The sequence below is a fragment of the Gossypium raimondii genome, chromosome 4 (genome assembly GCF_025698545.1).
Source record: "Gossypium raimondii isolate GPD5lz chromosome 4, ASM2569854v1, whole genome shotgun sequence".
NCBI lineage: Eukaryota > Viridiplantae > Streptophyta > Magnoliopsida > Malvales > Malvaceae > Gossypium > Gossypium raimondii.
In genome coordinates, this window is record NC_068568.1 from 17,795,800 (window position 1) to 17,817,396 (window position 21,597).

The 21,597-nt window shown below is 33.9% G+C and overlaps 1 non-coding gene across 1 annotated transcript; it reads right to left on the reverse strand.

Annotated features, from left to right (window-relative positions):
* Positions 1-503: 503 nt before the first annotated feature.
* LOC128040865 (small nucleolar RNA R71) lies at positions 504-610 on the reverse strand. The gene has a single exon (XR_008195671.1). It is a non-coding gene; the product is annotated as a small nucleolar RNA R71 (small nucleolar RNA).
* Positions 611-21,597: the final 20,987 nt, after the last annotated feature.

The window sequence follows — 21,597 nt, forward strand, 5'->3', positions numbered from 1 at the left end:
TAACGACTGTGTACACTTGCACAAACCAAGCGTTACAAGTTTTTGACGCCGTTGCCAGGGACTGTTGCCTTAATCATTTTTTGTAAAATTATTCTTTCTGATTTGGTTTTTATTTCAATTTTATCTAACTTCTAACCTTACTAATTTATTCTTTATTTTTTGTGATTTAGTTTCAGGTGTTTATGAGGATAGATCGATTATCGATTTATTATCCGTAAACCCTGAAATCAAGTGGACATTTAGATAGAGAAGATGTGAATGATCAGCTCAAAGACAAGTTGAGATGGACCTTGGAAATCAGAATGATGGATAAGGAAATGGAGCCAATCATCTGCACAATCCAATCCTTATTACTGATGATAGGGATTATGCCATAAGACAATACGCTGTGCCCCTTTTCAATGAATTAAATCCAGGAATTAGAAAGCTAAAAATCGAGGCACCCCAATTTTAATTGAAACATGTGATTTTTGGTTAAGTATTTTCCACCAGGCAAAAACGCTAAGTTTCGAAATGAGATAACCACTTTTTCATAATTGGATGAAGAATCCTTGTATGAGGCATGAGAAAGATTCAAGGAATTACTTCGTAAGTGTCCTCATCATGGGATTCCACACTGCATCCAGTTGGAGGCATTTTATAACGGTTTCAACGCACACACAAGATTGATGGTAGATGCTTCTGCGAATGGTGCTCTCTTGTTGAAGTCTTATAATGAGTCTTACGAGATCATTGAAAGGATTGCTAGCAACAACTACTAATGCCTAACAAATTGAGCAACTTCTGGAAGACAAGTAGCCGGAGTGCACGAAGTGGACGCGATGACATCACTATCAGCTCAGGTATATTCTATTTCTTCAATGTTGAAACATTTTACCTCTAATGGTTCTAACAATTTTGCAACCCAGTCACCAAGTCAGTTTGAGGTTATTTCTTGCATATACTATAGAGATGGTCATTCTTTCGAGAATTTTTCATCAAATCCTGAGTTAGTCTATTATGTAGGGAATCAAAAATCAAAATAGAAGTGGACAAGGACCATATTCCAACTTCTGCAATCCTTCATGGTGCAATCATTCGAACTTTTCTTGGAGTAACCTAGGAAATGGATTGAACAACTACATGCAACATAGACCAATTTAACCCCAAGGGTTTAATCAAAAAGTTTCAAAACCACCACAAGCCGAGTCATCTAATAAATTTGAGAACTTGTTGAAGGTGTACATGGAGAAGAATGACACTTTAATCTAGAGTTAAGCATCAACATTGAAGATTTTGGAGAACCAAATGGTTCAGTTAGCTACGAAGCTTCGTAACCGACCACAAGGAACCTTGTTGAGCGGTATAAAAAATCCAAGATCTTTGTGTAAGGAACATTGCAAGATAGTGGCTCTACGAAGTGGTAAGACTTTGGAGTCCAAGGCGGTTGTGATTGAAGATGAACCTATTAAGAAGGAGGAAGGTCAACCATCAGTTGAAACTCCTACACCAATAGAGCTAGAACTTACAAAATCTGATAAGGTAAAATCTAACCCAGTAAATTCTGAAAAGCTAACATCTTCTCTAGATACAAATAAGAAGAAACAGGAGGTGCAATTTAAGAAGTTTTTGGATGTTCTAAAGCAATTGCACATCAATATCCCATTGGTGGAGGCTTTAGAGCAAATGACCAATTACGTAAAGTTCATGAAGGACATTTTGTCGAAGAAGAAAATACTCAGTGAGTATGAGATTGTCACTTTAACGAAGGAGTGCAATGCGTTCTTACAAAACAAGCTACCTCTGAAATTGAAGGACCCTGAAAGTTTTATCATACTCTGTAATATTGGAGACTCTTCGTGTGGTAAAGCTTTGTGCGACTTAGGAGCGACCATCAACTTGATGCCCAAGTCTATTTTCAAGCTGTTGGGAATAGGAAAAGTAGGAACCACTACTGTGACACTTCAACTCGTGGATCGATCTTTAGCATATCCCGAAAGAAAGATTGAGGATGTTTTGCTAAGAATCGATAAATTCATTTTTCCTACTAATTTTATTGCCTTAGATTTTGAAACAGATAAGGAATTGTCGATCATCTTTGGGAGACCATTTCTAGCCATAGGAAGAACTTTAATAAACGTGCAAAAAGACGAACTCACCATGAGAGTTAAAGACGATCACGTAACATTAATGTTTTAAAAGCAATGAAATTTCTCGATCCAATAGAAGAATGTTTAGTGATGGAGGAGCTAGAAACTTTAGTTTCTATGGAATGAGAGAATAATTTTGAAGACCCATTGGAGAACACCTTAGGTCTAAGTCATTGGAAGATGAAGAAGGTAATGAAAACATGGTTTTGATGGAAGCCAATCCGACGAGCTATGTTCAACCAGCATGGTTTGAACCACTAGAATTGGAAGTCTGGGAATTTACACAACCAAAGTTGTCAATCAAGGAACCACCCAAACTCAAACGTAATGTACTTCCTTCCCATTTAAAATTTGTTTATCTAGGTATCTGATCTACTTTTCCTGTGATTGTTTCAGCAGAAGTAACAGAACATCAAGAGGAGTAATTGATTACTGTGTTAAAGAAATTTAACAAGGCAATTAGTTGGACCATAGATGACATTTGAGGTATAAGCCCTTCCTTTTGTATGCACAATATTATCTTAGAGGAATGGGAGCTAGCTAGAATTGATGGGCAAAAGAGACTCAACCCGAAATGCAGGAATTATCTACCCTATCTCAGATAGTACATGGGTAAGTCTGATACAGTGTGTACCCAAGAAAGGCAGAATTATGATTGTCGAGAATGAACGTAACGAGTTAATCCCAATGAAAACTATCATGGGTTGGAAAATCTGTATTGATTATAGAAAATTAAACAAAGCCACTCAGAATGATTATTTTTTGCTGCCTTTTATGGATAAAATGTTGGATCGACTAACAGGTAACAAATATTACTGTTTCTTAGATGGATATTCGGGATACAACCAAATAGTTGTAGCCCCGAAAGACCAAAATAAAACCACTTTTACTTGCCCATACGGTACGTTTTCATTTAGGCGAATGCCTTTCGGTTTATGTAATGCACCTGCCACATTTTAGTGATGCATGATGGCAATATTTACTGATATGGTAGAAAATTTTGTTGATGTTTTCATGGATGATTTTTCTATTTTTGGTAATACATACGATGTTTGTTGAGTAATTTGCCTAATGTACTAAAGAGATGTGAGGAGACAAATCTTGTCCTTAATTGGGAGAAATGCCATTTTATGGTTAAGGAGGAAATTATCTTAGGACATAAAATTTCTGGAAACAGGATTAAAGTTGATAAAGCAAAAGTGGACGTAATTGAAAAATTACCATCACCAGTCACTATTAAAAGAGTTCGAAGTTTCTTAGGCCATACCGATTTTTACCGAATGTTTATAAAAGATTTTTCAAAAATTTCTAAACCTTTGTGTATGCTGTTAGAGAAAGGTACAATTTTTTATTTTAACAAAGCATGTTTAGAAGCTTTTGAGGAATTGAAAAGTCGATTAATTTCAACCCCAATAATTGTTTCACCTAATTGGAACTCACCTTTTGAGTTGATGTGTGACACAAGCAATTTTGCTGTTGGAGCTGTGATGGGTCAAAGAAGGAACAAAATATTTTACCCTATCTACTATGCAAGTAGAACATTGACAACAGGCCAGCTCAATTACACTGTAACTTAAAAAGAGCTCTCTGCTATAGTTTTTTCTTTTGACAAGTTCTGTTCTTATCTCATAGGTACAAAATTCACAATATTTACTGACCATGCGGGCATTAAATACTTAATCAAAAAGAAAGATGTTAAACCGAGGCTAATTCGATGGATACTCCTACTCCAAGAATTTGACCTTGAGATCCAAGATTGAAAACGTGTTGAGAATTAAGTAGTCGATCATCTATCGAGATTGGAACAAAACAAGGTAACTCATTCATTTGTTTCAGTTAATGAGAATTTCCCAGATAAGCATATTTTTGAGGTAAGCTGAATTCATGAAATACCTTGGTTTGCTGATTATACGAATTAGTTAGCATATGGAATAATTCTTCAAGAAATGACATACCAACAAAGGAAGAAATTCCTTCACGATAGTCAGTATTATTTTTGGGAGGATCTGTTTTTGTTTAAACAATGTGCAGATAACATAATAGGAAGTGCGTGGCTAGAAGTGAAATTGATGAGATCTTGTACCACTTCCTTTCATCTCCAAGTGGGGGACACTTTGGTGGTGCCTGCACTGCAACGAAGATCTTACAAGTTAGATTCTTTTGGCCTACAGTGTTCAAGGATGCTTATGCACATGTGAAAAATTATGATAAATGCCAAATGATCGGAAACATATCAAGGAGGAACGGAATGCCGTTGACAAACATTTTATAAGTAGAATTATTTGATGTGTGGGGTATTGATTTTCTAGGCTCGTTTCCTTCTTCTTATGGTAACAAGTATATCTTAGTAGCTGTCGACTACTTATCCAAGTGGGTTGAAGCTGAGGCATATCCAACAAATGATGCTAAGGTAGACATGCGATTCCTACATAAGCATGTGTTTACACGGTTTGGGACTTCGAGAGCTATAATTAGTGATGAAGGATCTCACTTTGTAAACAAATGGCTTAAGTGGTTGCTTCACAAGTATGATGTGAAACACAAGATTGTGATTGCCTATCATCCACAGTCAAATGGACAAGTTGAATGGGTGAACCGTTAGATAAGAGGAATCCTTGAAAAGGTAGTGCGACCTACTAGAAAAGATTGGTCTTGAAGTCTTGATGATATTCTATGGGCCTATCGAATTGCTTTTAAGACACCATTAGAGATGACTCCTTATCGGTTTGTTTTTGGAAAGGCATGTCATTTGCCACTTGTTTTGGAGAATAAATCTCACTAGGCTTTAAAGTAACTAAATTTGGATCTTAAGTAAGTTGGTGAGAGAAGGATGTTACAACTTGATGAGTTAGAGGAGTTGAGGTTATTTTCAGACGAGAATGCCAAGATGTATAAAGCAAAGACTAAGAGATGGCATGGCAACCATATACAACCTCGTGAATTGAGAGAAGGACAAAAAGTATTGTTGTTTAATTCGAGGCTAAGGTTATTTCTGGGAAAGCTCAAATCCTGATGGAAATGACCTTATACCATCTATAAACTTTACCCATAAGGAGCTGTAGAATTTTACAACAACAAGGGAGGTTCATTTAAAGTTAATGGTCAATGTCTCAAACACTATTAGGATGGTGAAGTTGAGCAAGTTGAAACCTCGTTTAATTTAAAAGACCCTTAATTTTTCATATTTTTATTTTTAATAAATGACATACTTAGAAATTAATTTTCTTGAATTAATACATTAAATTAAATCTGTCTAAGGAGATTGGAACTTAAGTTGGACATTAGTGACCCCTCTAACCTTTCTTGGGATATTAATTTAATGTAATTTTTTGAGAAGAAAAATTCTAAGTAAGCCAAAAGAAATTTTTAAGTTTAATTTTTATCTAAAAATTTTTATTTATGTTTAATAAGAAGGTCAATTTGGCCTAAGTACTGATCAATTTTTTTTTCTAGCTTAGTTTCATTTTCAATACAATAAATAATTGCAGTTTGGGATCGAGGCCCAAAACAACAAAGAGGAGAAATTTACCCACTAGGTACCATCCATAGGGTTCTAAAAACCCTAATTTTGCTACCACTTTTCCCTTCCATCCTTACCTTTCCGCCCAGGCAACTCTTGTAGCTAAATTTTTGCAACAAATTTGCCTTAATCCATCACTATATAAACCCCTCCATACCTTCATAAATTTCACAACACCTAAACAATTAACTTTCACCCTAATTTTCTTCTCTTAGTCGCCGGCCTCAAGTTCCAAAAAGCCTCTCCCAAATTTTCTTTCTTTGTCGAAAGTCTCATTTACCGACGTTGCAAAGCCTTCGTCGAAGCTACGCCTTTGCCAGCGTAATCCTGATGTTGTCGTAACATCATCACTGCCACAATTCCATCTCCGTTGCAACTTTCACCAATACACATTATCGATTTCTTATTTTTCCCTTTGCCGAAACTTTGCCTATTTTTTGGGAAAAATACCATGTCTTACAAAAGAGCGAGATCTTCCAAGGTTTCTGTTGTGAATCCAATTGTGATTTAAAAGGAGGAAGCAAGGGAAAGATTTGATTCTATATTCAAGAATCAACCCATGATGCCGAAAAAATGTTTGAATTTGGAGAGCAATGACAAGATGATCATGCCATTGTCACTTCGAAAGACGATTAATGCGTTAAATTGGGAACAATTATGTGATGCACAATCAATGTCTGATAAAGACTTAGAGCGAGATTTCTATGCCAACCTGATCACGCCAGATGCTAATGAAGTTCTTATTTGGAAGAAGAAGGTACCCCTTACTTCTAATCCATTAACGATTTGTTTAACTTACCTGATGTTGAAGAAGGTGAGTACTTTACCATGATGAAAAATATTAATTGGGATTTTCTTCAACAAGTTCTTAATGTGGTTACAAATCCGGGATCCCAATGGATTATAAGAAAGTATGGTAGTCATTCTTGCTGAAGAGAATATCTAAATCCAGTAGCTAATGTATGGTTCTATGTTATTCGATATAGCTTCATCCTATCTCACATAGTTCAACCATCTTGATGGAACGAATGCTTTTATTGTATGTGATTATGATATAAATGTCTATCAATGTTGGGAGAATTATTTTCAAGGAGATCCAAGACTATGCTAAGAAAAGGGCAGGAAGTGACTACTTTCTATCATTGATTACTTCTTTTTACTTGAGGGCCCAAGTAAGATTGAAGGCAAACCTGAAGGACCGTTATGTTCAAGGTTGCGTAACAAGGCATGACTTTGAGAGGTTAGTAGAGAATGTTGGACTATTAAACCAAGTTGAGCCAAATGTATCGAATGAACCAAAATTAGATGGGTCATCAATCAAATTTGAATCGGAAGCTAACTCATTTGATGAGAAAGAAGAAGCAGAAATTGAAGAGGAACCAAACAACCCTGAATTGAGGGTGGAACCAATTGTTGCTGAACCAGTGGAGCCGAGTTTTATTCCTGAGATGACTATTCCTACTTCTTCAAATACTATGAAGAATTTAGAATTTTCAGCTATGATGGATATGTAGAAATTTATGCATAACCAACAACAAGCTTATTGGAGATATGCAAAAGTTAGAGATGATACCTTACGAAATAATTTAAAGAATATCTCTAGCACTTTTGTTCCTGAGTTCCTAGCTCATATCTTTGAGACATGGCAAGATGAGATTATGCGATCGAGTGCGACAAAGAAGGGAAAAGGAAAAAGATATGAAGGATGACACAAATAAAAAGAGGGGAAACTTCTTATCCTTAGTATTTATTTTTAGGCATTTATTTCTATTCTTTAGTTAGTATTTTGTTTTCGTATAATAAATAAGATATTGCAAGCATGAATAAAATAACCTCAATGCTTCTTCATTAGAAAAAAGTGAAGTGATGTGGTAATGGGAATGAACATGTCTAGGATTGGATTGTTGAGAAAGACTTGGTATTTAAGCAATCTTCATGACTCACCTCTCTTTCTTGCTATCCTACCTAGTGTTCAGTTTTCATTCGTTACTTTGTTTTTGCAATTAGAGCATTGCTTGTTTTTAAAGGGGGTAAGGCAAATATTTGCATAAATTTTTAAATTTTCAAGTATGTTTTAATCTTTTCCATATAAGTATGCTGAAATAAATGAATGTTCAGAAAGATTTTTTGTTCATAAGTTAGTATAAATGCAAACATGATTTTTGATTTTATCTGAGTTTTTTTATGTTATCTTGAGTTATGGAATGCTTGTGTATTCTTAGGTCTTATGTAGCCTTTTACCATAAAAATTAAACTTCTTTTGAAATAAACATGGATGAAGGTTTAAGTTCTTACAATTAACTTAGTAACTTTCTTGAGGAAAAATCCTAGGAAGCATAAGAATCTAAACATGATTTAGGTACATTTTCTTTGGATCGTTTGAGCCCTTCAAGCCTACCTTATATAAATTTGACCCTTGAAACCTTAATTTGAGCCTTAAAGCCTATTTTATTGTTATTTACCTACATCATAAGCTATTCTACCATATTTTTAAATTTTATCTTATTTTTGAACCTATCATAACTATACTTGTCTTGGTGAGAAAAGATCGATGAAAAAATACAAAAAGATGTAAATGTTCTTCGTATGTTAAAAAAAAGAGCTCTATTCAAATGTCAAGTAAGAAGAGCAAAATAAATACTCAATGTATTGAGAAATATTGAGCATATGTTTCAAAATTAAGTTTGGGGAGGGGGATAAAAACTCATTAGCAGAAAGATGTACCTTGAATTGATCCAAGGCAAAGATAGGGGTTAAGATTACTGAACCTAAAATTCACTTCTCTTTATCCTTACCTTAAGCTTAGCCCTATTACAACATTATAAAAGACCTATTGATTTGGATTATTATCCAAATACATTAGTGGAGAGGAAGTACTAAGTTCAACATATGAGGACTATTAATTAGATATTGTGATTGCTTTGTTTGATTGATAAGAAAAATTTTATCGAGTGGTGAATGTTATGTATGATCTTGAAAAGCATGCACTCTATAACTTATGTTAGCATTTTTCAGCACTTAGAATAAAGTTTTGAAATAATGTTTGCATATGAGTGACTTATCAACGAAAAGAGTTTGTAAGCATGATTTTGTTGATGCATGATTATATGCAAAGATTGATGCTGCTTGTTATTGCAAAATTGCCTTTACAAATGTTGTGCTTTACATAAAACATTATTCGAGACGAGCAATGGATTAAGTTTGGGGGTGTGTAAACTTTAAATTTTATAGGGTTTTTCTAGTCATTTTTACCACATTATTACTTAAAAATAACATTAATCCTGAGCTATTGTTAATGAATTTAGTGAATTTTGCTTAAATCTCAATCATGAACATGAATTTATGAAATATGCAAGTTTGTGCTTTATTATATGAATATTGTGCATAAATAAAATCATTTTAATGTTATTTATTAATATGCTATGTTGTAATAATGTTGTGGGACCTTGAGGTGATGTAATATGGAGCTCAGTACAATTCTTGCATGGACATGAACAAATCCACCCTACTTAGATGACAAAACCATGCAAAATTGGTTCATAAGAATATTAATTTAACATAGTTAAAGTGATGTTACAAGGTGGACATGTTTGGTTATTTATTGGGTTATGAAACTGTCCAACAAGGGGGAGTCAAGCCTAAATTCGGCACAAGCATTTGGCTACCTAAAAATCTATTTTGGGACAATTATTTGGAGGTCCTTACACTTTGAAAATCATTAAAGATTAGCACATGAAGATTGCTCAAGAAACCATCCACCCCATGGCTAAATTTAGCATGATTCCATGCTTAAATCAAGTAACCAACTCACCCTCATTTCCACTTGTTATGGCTAGCCATTAATGGGAGAGAAATAAGGGATCTTTGACGCCATTTTGAGTAAATTCAGCCACCAACCTCAAGTATAAATACCACACTCCTCTCACCTTTTCATTCATCCATTGATCCCAAAAATCATCCATCATTCCTTCATTCATTACTCATCCATTGATTTTTTCATTCTTTCATTTTCTTCATTCCGAAGCATAGCATCCCATTTCCCTTAGCCAGCAAAACCTTGAGAACATTATCTCTTGATCGGCCACCTTGAGGAGCTGTTAGCAAAGGAGCAACACGAGGATCAAAGGAAAACATCTTTATTCGGAGTTTTCGCGAGACTACTGATTTGAACGAAGTTTATTCTTCCTTTACTTTGTTATGTTGATTTAATCATGTTTGCAATGTGTTTTATGATATTGTCATCAACAATGGTAGCTTAAATCTGTTGATCTAGAATGAGTGCATTTATTTAATGAAGTTTGTTAAATCATGTTTATAGTGTTTATGCCTCCGTCGATCTTGTTTTCAATTAAATTCAAGTATGTATTTCATTCATATGGAACCCTTAGTTTAATATGGTCAGTAAAATGCATATTTCACTAAGAAAAAGATTCCGAAAGGACTTAATTTGGTTTCCAAACTCATGAAAGATCGAGTTGCCATTGTATGTTTTCCGAACGCTGTTAGGCATGAGAAAAATAAACTAAGTTGAGTAGTATAATTATCCTAGCATATTCATGTTATTTATTGTTGAATTTTTTGTTTTTGCTGCTAAATTCATTTCATACATCTCATCTCATACTTTGCATTTAGATTAAATTGCATTAGAGATCATCTTACATTTAGATAATTCAATTTAGCTTAATCATCATCACTCAAAATATTTTTATCACCAAATTCTTAACAATTACTTGATTAACATACACAGTCCTTGTGGAGACGATAACTCTTTTACTTACCTTATTACTTGATACTGACTGTGTACACTTGCACAAACCTAGTGTTACAGTAGGAAGGAGATCTAAAGGCCCAATTGATGTGGAAAGAAAGTTTGAATGATGCACAAGCTTCCTGGGACGTCAGAGCACTAAAGGAACAATACAAGGATGTATAAGGGTGTCTTGTTGTGCCATACAAGGGATGTGGCAGGACACAAGGCCAACGTGCTACCCACGTATTTCGAGGTTATTTTTGTTCTCAGAATTAAACTTATACGAAAAGCTATGACGTGTAAAAAACCTAATTTGGGCACCCAACATCTCTATAAATAAGACATTTGGGGTTGAATGTAACTAAGTCATCCTAGACGCCTTCAAAAAACCCTCGTAGTTTAGAAGTAGTTGTAGTTTATTTTCATTTTGGATTTTCATAACTTTCTTGTTGTTCTCTTTAAATCAGTTTTGATTCAAGAACTTGCGTATTTAATTAAAGTATTCAATTTATATTTTCCTTCGTATTCATTTTATTTATTTATTCTAATCAAGAGAATTATCACTTCGTTCCCCATTCGATATTTAATCTACGATTATTCAATTCTCTTTTGTTTTTTGAATCAATCGTGTTACTCACATGGTTTTTTCAATTGAGAGGGAGATTATGAATAATGTGAGTGGCTAAATCCCTTAGGGGAGATTAACGAGTGGATGGGGATGCGATTAATGAAGGATTTGGGGTTTTTCTAAAGGAATTAGTTGGTATAAGTTATGTGTTCTTAAATTGTAGGCTTGACAAGCCTAATAAGTTATCATAGGATGGACGAGGTCGAAAGATAAGTTAAACTGTGTAAATCGTAATTTGTCTTGGTTGAGATAGTGAGATCGGATGATAAGCGAGTGTCAACCAATCAATTAGTTAATTATAGGTCGGGAGGTAATAATTAGTTAATCAATTACTAATCCACTCTAAAATCCTAATCTGAAGTTAGTTACAAACCCTAACGAGAGCTAGTCTTCCTAATTGGTTTATCAATTTAGTTCATTTATTTATTTTTGTTATTTATTTTTTTCCTCTTAATCTATTTTATGGTTAATCGTAATATAGGAAATAATTACTACTACTTAGACTTGTTATTGTAAAAGTATTTTCATTATTTATTCTATCCTCCCTTGGGTACCATCCTCCGAATACTTCCAAGGTATTTTTTTTACTAAACTATATTACAATTTGACTCATGCACTTACGGTCACCGTCGTTCTTAATTTGTTTTATTTTTGGTGTTATATTTAACTATAAATGATCACATGTTTATATGTGATCACATACTGACAATCATCTCGATCATCTTTAGATCATAAGCCTCCACTTTTATTGAAGCATATGAGTTACATATGCGTGGTTAGTGACTAACTCAAGATTTAGGTAAGTCACACCATGAACGTCACTAGCGAATTGATTAACAGACGAATTTATAATTAATTCAACTTGGGTCCAGTCCAATGTGTACATTTATGGCTCTATCCATGGAGTCAACTACTCTAATAGCCAAGACTAGCCATCTCTCTAATTGGAATTGTAGACGACATAATAATCCTTCTATGTATTTGAATCAAATACTCACTTTGATTTTTTTACGGGATTACAAACTCGTTTTGATTATCTAGTGAAGTAAGTAGTCTTTCTCGGAATGTAAATATTCTTATAGTGTCACTTGTCATCAGTTTGAACTTAAAAAATCAATGAGCTAATATTTGTTTGTCACAATTTTGCTATGTATACAAAATATGAAAGACAGAAGCACAAAAGATATAATAGTGAAATGTGAAATTAACTTTATTCATTTATTCTTCATTCAAATACGTAGAAAAAAAATTTGTTTACTACAATATGAGTACATTTCCCAACATTCTCCCACTTGCACCAGTGAAGTAAATGTGTCAGGTTTCACATTCCCATATCCTTGACATGTTTGTTAAAATTCCTAGTTACAAGAGTTTTAGTAAACAGATCGGTAAGGTTATTTTCAAAAGCTATTTTCATCACATCTACTATTCCTTCAGCTACTGCCTCTCGTATCAAGTGATACTTCCGATTAATGTGTTTAGTCCTCTCATGACTTCTCATTTCCTTGGTATTAGCTATTGTCACACTGTTATCACAAAACAATGTTATAGCTTTTCCCATACTAGGAATGACTTCAAGATCAATGAGAAAATTTTGAAGTCATATCACTTCTTTCATTGTCTTAGAAGCAACCACATACTTGAACTCCATAGTAGAGTCAGCAGTGCAAGTTTGCTTTACACTTCTCCATACTATGACCCCACTGCCTAGGATGAATACACTTCCCAATGCCGATTTCCTTAAATCTTTACATGTTTGGAAGTCTGAGTTTGTCTATCCAATAGGAGTAAGCTTTTCTCCAGAATACACAAACATATAATCCCTGGTTCTTTTAAGATAAATTAATATATCTTTTATTTCTTGCCAATGCCTAAGATTAGGATTCGCCTGATATCGATTAACCATTCCCACTGCGAAAAATATCTGGACGTGTGCAGAGCATCACATACGTAAGGCTTCCAACTGCCGAAGTGTATGAAACTTTACTTGCATGCTCTCTTTCTTCTGTTATCTTAAGACAGTCATGCAAAGAAAGTTTAAAGCTCGATGCAATCGGCTGAGTGCTTGGTTTTGCATCAATCATTTCAAACTGTTCCAGTACCTTATCGATGTATGAAGCTTGCGGTAAAACTTTCATTTTTTTTCGTCGATCCCTAAGGATTCAAATTCCAAGAATATAACTAGCTTCACCTAAGTCCTTCATGCGGAACTATTGAGTTAACCAGAATTTAGTTGATAAAAATTCTCCTACATCATTTTTGATAAGTATAATATCATCGGTATATAGAATGAGGAAGACCGCATTTTTTCATTTATACGCTTATAAACACAAGGGTCACCAACATTTTGCTCAAACCCAAAAGTCTTTATCGTTTGATCAAATATTTTATTCCATAAGTGGGATGTCTGCTTAAGTTCATAAATGGATATTAGTACTTTTTTTCAAACTTTATGTTCCTTTCCTTTGACAAAAGAATCAATGGGTTGAACCATGTAAATGGTATCATCAAGATAGTCATTCAACAATGTTGTCTTGGCATTCATTTTCTAGATGTCGTATTCGAGAGCAGCTGCAATGGATAAGAGTATACGGATAGAGTTAAGCATGGCTATTGGAGAGAAGGTCTTATCGTATTTAATTTCTTCTTTCTATATGTAGTCTTTCCCCATAAGTCTAGCTATATGTGTTTCCATTTTCACTTCCACATTTGTCTTCTTCTTGGAGATTCATGGTATTGGATTTTAGATAATCCATCTCAGCATCCATGGCCTATTTCCAGAGTTTGGAATCAACATCCTGCATAGCTTCATCGTAAGTGAGCGGATCATCATCCTCATGTTTAGCTTTTGTATTAAATACTACCATCATAAATGAAGAAGCCTAGTTTCTTAGAAACTCTCCCACTACGACGGATTCCCCTATGTTGTTTATTATTAGTAGGTCTTTCTATAACTTTCTTGAGAAATGAACTTGGTGATTGTTCTACAACTCCTGAAAGTTCCTCAAGCACCAGTTTACTTATAGGCTTAAAGTTATCCATGTAGTTTTCCTTAAGGAAAGTAGCATGAGTAGAAGCTTTAATTGTATTATCTTCCAGATTGTAGAATAATTCAGCTTTTATTCCTTTCAAATATCCTACAAACATGCACAATGTCGTCCGTGCAACCAACTTTTTTGCATCCTTATCCAGAATGTGGGTTGGATAACCACATATTCTAAATTGATTTAGAACATATTTCTTTCCATGCCACAATTCATAAGGTGTACTATAAGCAGTCTTGGTTGACTCATCGTTCAAAATATAGCAAGTCATTTGTATCGCATATCTTAGAAGGAGGTAGGGAGTTGTGAATAGCTTAACATTGAACGGACAATGTCAAGCAAGGTTCTGTTTCTTCTCTCAACTATGCTAATTTTCAATAGAGTGCCTAACATAGTCAACTGGGATAGAAATTCTCTATCAGGTATCCTAAGAACTCATCGGACAAGTATTCCCCACCTCGATCAGGCCGAAGATTCTTTATTGATAAATCTAATTGCTTTTCCACTTCCATATGAAACTCCCAAAATTTATCAAAGGTTTTGTTTTTGCGGTGCATTAGATACACATATTCATGTCGAGAATAGTCATCGATGAAAGTAATGTAATAATCGTAACCTCCTCGGACAGTGATGCTTATGAAACCGCATACATCAGTATGCACAAATTCTAAGGGTTGGTTGACCCTTGTACCTTTGGCATGGAGATACCTCTTATTCATTTTTCCTTCCAAGCAAGATTCACATTGTGGTCCTTAAGTGTATTTAAGGGACCATATTTCACGAATGTTGTGATTCTTTCTTGGTTAATATAATCGAGTCTTAAGTGCTATAGGTACCCCTTATTAGAGTGAGAAGTTTTAATCTTTTTATTCACTATTTCAGTGTGAAGCATCAAGTAGTTATTTGGTTTGATAAAGTAGAGATTGTTTTACATCCATCCATTACAGATTAAAAGAACGATTTTTGTGAATAGAAATCCTTTTATTGAAAGTCACAGAATAAACATAATTAAATAAACATGCTACAAAAATTAAATTCCTCTTAAAACAAGGTACATAAAACACATCTTTTAAAGTGATCTTCCTAAAATTATCAAAATGTAAAATAACTTCTTCCACTGCTTTGACTAAAATATATCTTCCATTTTCGGTCCGCAACGAGAGGGTATTGTCATGCAGACTTCTCATTTTGCTAAAACCTATAAAAAAACACACACATGGTTAGTGACTCTAGAATCAATAACCTAGTTGTCAACTGATTCTTCCACTAAGCAAGCTTCAACCACAGAGAGTTTCATACCTTTTCCCTTTTCGGCTAGGTAATATTTATACTCTTTTTAGTTTTATCTAAAGTACATTTTTCTGTTGTAGGAGAAACATTTGATCTTTTTAGGATCCTTCAATGCCTTAGTCTTCTTTCTATCCACATGAGGTGGAACTGAAGGTTTAGTCCGTTTCTTCTTTCCCTTATATTTTTGCTTTCCTTAAGAGGACAAGAGGCAAATAGCTAAGTTTGCATTAGATCTCACCTGAACCTACTTACCACCATTCAACATCAACTCATAGGATTGTAATTCCTTCATGATTTGAGTCAAGGTAAGTTTCTTTTTCCCCAAGTTGTAAGCGGCCCTAAAGCCAACGAACTCCTTAGTTAAGGATTTGAACACTCTTTCAATCTGAGTGTTTGATCTACCACAATTTGTTGAGGCAAATTAGATTTTTTTTCAATACTTAACAAGCTTGTTTTTTTAGCTCTTTTGCATGTTTTTATTACATTTTCTATTTTTATTAGTTTATGTTCAATTTCAGGAAAATAAGTGTTTTTACGCAATTTTTAGCCATGTGATGACCTAATGGACCAATATAGGCCTAGGGATGAAATAACGAGCCAATTGAGTGTGTAAGACACTGATTTTAGGCTGAGAACGTGAAGGATGATGGCTACATTGCAACACCGAGATGTAGGGTCATGACACCAAACTTTGAAGTCAATTAATTCACCCTCAAAAATTAGTGTCGTGGCACTAGTCCTGTGGTGTCACAACACTGGATGACTGTAACGCTTGGTTTGTGCAAGTATACACAGTTGTTATTAAGTAATAAGTAAGTAAAAGAGTTATAGTCTCTACAGGGATTGTGTGTGTTAATCAATATATTGCAAAGTTAAAGTTAACAATTTGATGATAAAAACACAATATCTTGAGTGATGGGTGATTAACTCAATTAAATTATCTAGATGCAAGATTGATCCCTAATGAAATTTAAACTAAATGCAAAGTATGAAATGAAATGTATGAATGAATTTAGTAAAAAAACAAACTTCAACAATCAATAACATGAATAGGCTAGGATAATTACATCATTCAACTTAGCTTATTTTTATCATGCTTAAACAGTGTTCGAAAATTATTCCATGGCAACTCGATCTTTAATGACTTTGGAAACCAAATTAAGTCCTTTCAGAATCTTTTACTTAGTAAAACATGCATTTTACTAATCATATTAAACTAAGGGTTTCTTAGGATTCATGTGAAGTAACAGGAACGGGTTAGGTTTGAAACAGTTTAATCACATAAACCTAAAAACCATGCAAGATAATAGAGATCGTTAAAGTTATTATGAACCTTTAATTTAGTCGGGTTAGGATCTAAATTAAGCATGCACATTTTAATTATTATGTCCACTAGCCGTCGTCTAGTTAGGACCGCTCAACTAATTCTAATGCATCTAATCATGTATGAATGAAATACATACTTGAGTTTAATTGAAAACTTGATCGATGAGGCACAAACACTATAGGCATAATTTAAACAGACTTCACTAAATAAATGAAATCATTCAGGCTAAACATAATTAAGATACCATTGTTGATGACAAGATAATAAATCTCATTACAAACATGATTAGAATCAAAATAACAAAGTAAAGGAAGAATAAAATCTGTCGAATTAGCAGTCCCGTGAACTCTAATTGAAGATGTTTTACTTCAATCCTTGAGTTGCTCCTTTGCTAATGGCTCCTCAAGGTGGTCGGCCAAGAGATAAGCTTATCAAGGTTTTTGGCTAAGAAAGAAAATATTAGATGCTATGCTTGGAAATGAAAGAATGAGAGAATAAATGATGATTGAGAGATGTGAAGAATGAGGGATATAGGGATGAGAGATGATGGATGATTGAAATGGGGAATGAGTGACGGTATTTATACTTGAAGTAGATGGTAGAGTTTACTAAAAATACGGATTGGAATCCCTCCATTTTCTCCATTGCTTGGCCGACCATATTTTTTGGAAGAAGGTGGATAATGTTTCCTTTATTTGAGATTTAGGCATAGGTTGAACGGTTTGAAGGGCAATATTTGTGTACTGATTTCCAATGATTCTCTAAATGCAGGGACGTCTATTAATTATCTCGAAATAGATTTTTGGGCAGCCAACATGCTTCTGTCAAATTTGGGCTTGACTCCCCCTTGTTGGATGGTTCTGTTTAAATAATCAGACTTGTCCCCCACGTAGCATCATTTTAACTGGGTCAAAATAACACCTTGTTGACCCAGTTAGCATGGTTTTGTCGTCCAACATAGGAAATAGATAGCTCATGTTCATGCAACTTTATAATAAGCTCTTTTTTAAATCAACTTCATGGTTCCACTGCACAATTAAATATAACACATTAATAAAAAACATGAAATATTTTAATTTATGCACAAAATTCATATAATAAAGCACAAATTTGAATATTTTATAATTTCATGTCCATTATCGAGGTTTAAGTAAAATTCACTAAATTAATTAACAAACACTCAAGATTAATATTATTTTTAAGTAAAAATGTGGTAAAATCTACTAGAAAAAAACCTATATTAGTAGATGTGTTTAGCCTTATTACAAGGGGCTTTGTAACACCCCAAAATAGGGTCTAAGAGTTTTAGGATTCCAGCATAAGTTAATGATGATTAATGTATGTATGTCTTAAAACTTGTGCAAATGCTATGAATGGCATGTGTTGGCTTTAAAGTATTGAAAACTGTAGTGTACAAGTAGTGAGACGGTGGTGTGGCATCTTTATATTCGGGCTCAGCGACCAGGCCAGGTATAGGGTGTTACAAGCTTGGCCAATTGAGCCACTTAGTTTATTTTATTTTATTTTATTTTATTTTAGTCAGTTTATGTTATAAACCATAATTTTTCCCTTTGTTTAACTTGAATTTGATTTCGATCCAAGCTTTTATTTAAGTAGTTATTATTTATTTCTTTTCGATTTTCAATTGCAATCGGGATTGTCTTCGCAATTGTCAAAGGAAATCTAGCTTTCGCACGCAAATCAGTATCGATACAGATCAATTTCTTTATTCCCTTTTTCTATTTAATTTTCTTCTTTGCATGTTGGATATTAAATTATGGATAATTACATCTAGATCTATGAGTGGCTAATTTCCTTAGAGAGATTAATGATCGGATGTGGGGATAATTAACGGGAGAATTAGGATTTGAGTTTGAGTTTGAGTTTGAGTTTGAGTTAGTTGACTTAAATTATGTGTGATTAAACCTTAGGATTGACGACCCAACGTAGTAATTTAGAATAACCGAGATCGTAAGATAAGTTTATCGTGTAAATTGTAATTTAACTCGGTCAAAAAAGTGAGGTTGAAAGATAAGTGTGTATTGGTCGATTAGTTAACTAGTTAGAGGCCGAAAGGTAATAGCTGGTTAATTAATAGCTAATTCGATAAAACCCGAGTTCTGAAGTTAATTAGGAACATTGAAGTGAGTTAATCTTTTGCTTAGTTAATTGGATTATTTCAATTGTTAATTTGATTTATTTAGTTTTAGTTAATTTGTGTTATTTCGATTAATTATTTTTTAATTTGGTTTTTTGTACTATAATTTTAGGTTATTAATATTTAGCTCTAGCTCTATTAGCGTAGAAAATTAATTTTAGTTTAATTCAACCTCTTTCAGGTACGATCCTCAGAATACTTTCTGGAGTGTTTCGTTGTAACACTTTACTATATTACAATTTGACCCGTATACTCGCAGACACCGTTTCTTTATTAATTATCTTTTTTGATTTAGTCTTTCCAATCCATACGTTTGCACATTTGGCGGTGGTTAGTGTTTATGAACAATTTAGCCCCATTGTCCTCTGCTTTTGCAAAGAAGCCTATAAGCTTAATCATAAGTTTTTTGACCGGAGTATTAGGTTTTGACTAGGAGTTCATCAAATTTGTAATAATAGATTTTTGAGCCAATGTGACTTGGCCTTCGAGCAAATTCTCCAAATTTGTCATGATCTCTTTAGCAGTACATAAATTCTCGTGTTTCTTTTGCAACACACTACTCATGCTCGCTAACATATAAAATCAAGCAGTAGAGTCAGAATTTCTTTAACGATTTCTCGTTTTGGGCTGAGCTTGAGGCGGGCAAGGTTCATGAAGGACGAATTTGTGTTTCTTACAGTTGAGAACCATCAGCAAATTCTGTTTCCATTCTCGAAAGTTATCCCCATTCAATTTATTCTCATTAAGAATGCTAATGAGAGGAGTAGGAGACATATTTGAACTGAAAAACAGTAAAGATTCACTAATTACTATATTTGCATTAAGCAAATATTTTCATTTCAACAACATATCTAGAATGCAACATGATGCATGCATCTTGTATTAAAACCTTAAAAACATTTTTCTATTGCTACTATCATTCTCACACCCGTCAATCATGTCGCCTTGGGTCCCATGATTAACTAGAAAGAACATGGATTACATCCAATCAGTTCGTCAATCTTTATTCTTAAGACTACACACAAACCAATGGGCTTTTAATGTTTTAACATCATCTCTAGCTTAAATATCGTTTCTTAGGAAACTATTTAATAAGAGACAATCTTGAGTGTGTAAACATTGACTCAACACCCATCATGAACATGATTTCATTTATGAGTCATTTTGGGACAATCTCACTAAAAGTAATGCATGACAAATTATTCTTAAAAGGAGATCTATCTGTTGAACCCACGTGATAAATTTTACCATAGGGTGTGGCCAGAGTAGGAACCGACTCGAAACTTTATCATGCTATCACTTAGGCACCATCAATAAAAGTCGTACGTCTTGTTTAGGGCCTTTTCCTATTCAATATTATAAAAAATACAAGATTTTCTTATCCCAGATCTCAAAAATGACCATATAATAGTCCTAGTGACATTCTTACCTAATCTATATGAAATGCTTCCAATATATGCATGACATGCTGTGACAGTTTTACAATATTCAAATTCATCCATTTACAAGAATAAATCAATCATAAAAACAAAAAATTTTAATATTTGACCGCTTAAAACCAATCCTTTCCTTGCCAGCATTAATCTTAGACATGCCTCTTCTTATTACCACACTTCTCACAACAATCGAATAACCTAAAGAAGTTAATGGAATAATACAACACATTTATTTTTGCATTACCACACTTATTATATTTTTAATCGATTAACTGTGGATTGCCTCATACATATATATCAAAATTATAATATAACATAATATAAATATTATAAACAATTATAAAACAAATATATAAAGAGATGAGTAATTAAAATAAAATAGTCGGTCAAGGTTTCAATGGTTCTATTTCTAAAAAATAAATGAAAAACAAAATTATATAGTTTTCCACCATAAGGCATTCTTTGGGTCTTCGACCGCCATCATTCCATCTTCTTCTCGTCATGGACTCCTTTTGGAAAAATTACATTTAAGTCTTATTTCCATTTTTGACTCATAAGAATTCTATGAATTAAAAAATGTCCTACGTGGAGATGATAGTCCACGGTCTTTTTCCTAAGAACCACAACCTTGGCAAAAATAAAAATTATATAACAAATATATAATATTGCATCCATTCCCATATATAACTCCAAACATGCATAAGATCTAAAAGATGCCACTTTCTATGTAATCGAATCATTTAAGAAGAAGAGAAATATATTTTGATCACTAGTTTGTACTTATAGATAGAGTACAACCTGACTCTAGTAGCAATTGTTGGCCTAAGAGAGAGCTAACGTACTTTGTGAGTGTGTAGGAAACCATTAGAAGGCATTTTCGGTCAATAATGGATGCTATGTTGCAGCATGGGAGATCCAATGTCGCAATATAGAGAGCATAATAGAGAAAGTGAGAAATTGTCTTCAATCTCGCGACATAGGTTGAGGGTGTCGTGACATACCCTTGAAGACAACTGTAGAGGAGTAAAATGCCTGCTATGTTGTGACACAAGTCCTAGTGTATTGCGACACCGAATCTATGACGAGAATAAAACACAAATCAAAGACGTTTAGGTCTACAGGATCAAACTTAAAGCTCGGGAACATCAGCTAACGTACAGTTAAGGACGACGACTACCTAAAGGCTATAAATAGGCTCATTTGGCACACATTATGGACACATTCAATTAGCTTAGATTCTCTCTTTAGGTTTAAGCTTTGTTTTCTTACTTTCTTTAGGTTTTCATAGTTTTAGTTTATTTGTTCCTTGTCTCTT